Source organism: Arachis duranensis, chromosome 9, assembly GCF_000817695.3.
Source record: "Arachis duranensis cultivar V14167 chromosome 9, aradu.V14167.gnm2.J7QH, whole genome shotgun sequence".
Classification (NCBI taxonomy): domain Eukaryota; kingdom Viridiplantae; phylum Streptophyta; class Magnoliopsida; order Fabales; family Fabaceae; genus Arachis; species Arachis duranensis.
Window position 1 is genome coordinate 18,601,885 of NC_029780.3, and position 1,540 is coordinate 18,603,424.

Here is a 1,540-nt window from a genome sequence, read left to right on the forward strand (position 1 = left end):
CATGAAGAGAAGGCGGCGATGTCTTCCTCTGGTCGTGGTTCTAGCGGCGGCTCGTGGGCGGACCGGCGACGATGCAGGTGTCGGATGGTGGCGGCGGCTATGGCGATGGACTCCTCCCCTCCCTCCCGCGTTTTCTTCCCCCTCCCCCAAAACACGTTTTTTTATTTTTTTAAAATTTTATTTTTTTTATTAAAATAGGGGTAGTTTAGGAATTAAATTAAAAATTTTATTTAAAAGGACAATTTTAATACGAAAAAAACATTAAGGATGATTCTAAATAAAAAATTACGTCGGGTACGATTTCGATTCTGGCAAAAAACCGTAGGAACCAAAACCATACTTACCCCTTCATTTTAACATTTTAATCCAACTCAAAAGTGGTTTTTTTATAAATGTTTTAATCAGTAAATATTTTATTGGCCAAAATATTTTTTTTTGGTTATCCACAATATCTCCTAATCCGACAGACTAAAGACTAATCCATCGCGAATCGAAGTTTTATTTAAGGGTTTGTCGCTAGACAATAAGTTACTGTATGCATAAAAAATTGTATATATAAAATTAGTTTATTAAACAATAAGCCGAAAAAAAAAACATTTGCGAAAAATATAAAAAAAACACTTGAAAAGTACAAAACTACAAAATTTTGTAAGAATATTTAGATAATTAATAAGAATGTATATATAAAAAATTATACCAAAATTCGAACTCTAGAATTTTTTTTATTCTTCGTCTTTGACAAAGAAAAAATAAAAAAAATTTACTTAGTATTAAACCAACAAATTAAAAGAATCATATTTTATTCTTTTAATTATACTCATAAAAAATTATATTAAAATTTAATCTCTAAAATATTATAAAAAATATATATTTAAATTGAATAATTTTTATTGTATTTTAAAATATTTTAAAAATATCTCGTTGTTAATTAACAGGACATTTCAAAAATATTTTGATATATACTCACAAAAAGAGGTTTATTCCTATACAATCATGTCTAACTACTTCCTGTGGCCAAGAGAATTTTAGGTTGGGTTGCACCATGTTTCAAGGGTGTATCATTGCCCTACTCATTGGACCTGAACTGTTTAGCATCGTCTCCATTTTTTTTATGCAATACAAGCAATAGACATTAAAATAAAGATATAGAAATATAAACACACAAAATTATATTTAACAAATAAAATATATAAATATTATATTTTAAGATATTAAATTTTTGTATTATATTTTTAATATCTTACCTTATTTCATTTTTAAAGTTAAAACGTAATCTAATATTACTCTAATTACGATTATAGATTAAATCTCCATAGTGGTTTCTGAGATTGACGCCGTGCACTAAAATCGTTTTTGAGATTCCAATTACACCAATTATGTCCTTGACATTGGAAAAATTGCACCATATTAGTCCTTGAGCTCTTTTCCGTTAACGACACGCTGACGTGGCTTAGTGGCATGGATCTTTGGTGACATGTGTCACCTCATGGATTGGCCACGTGAAACGGTACGATGACGTGTCGGTCAACGACACGTGACA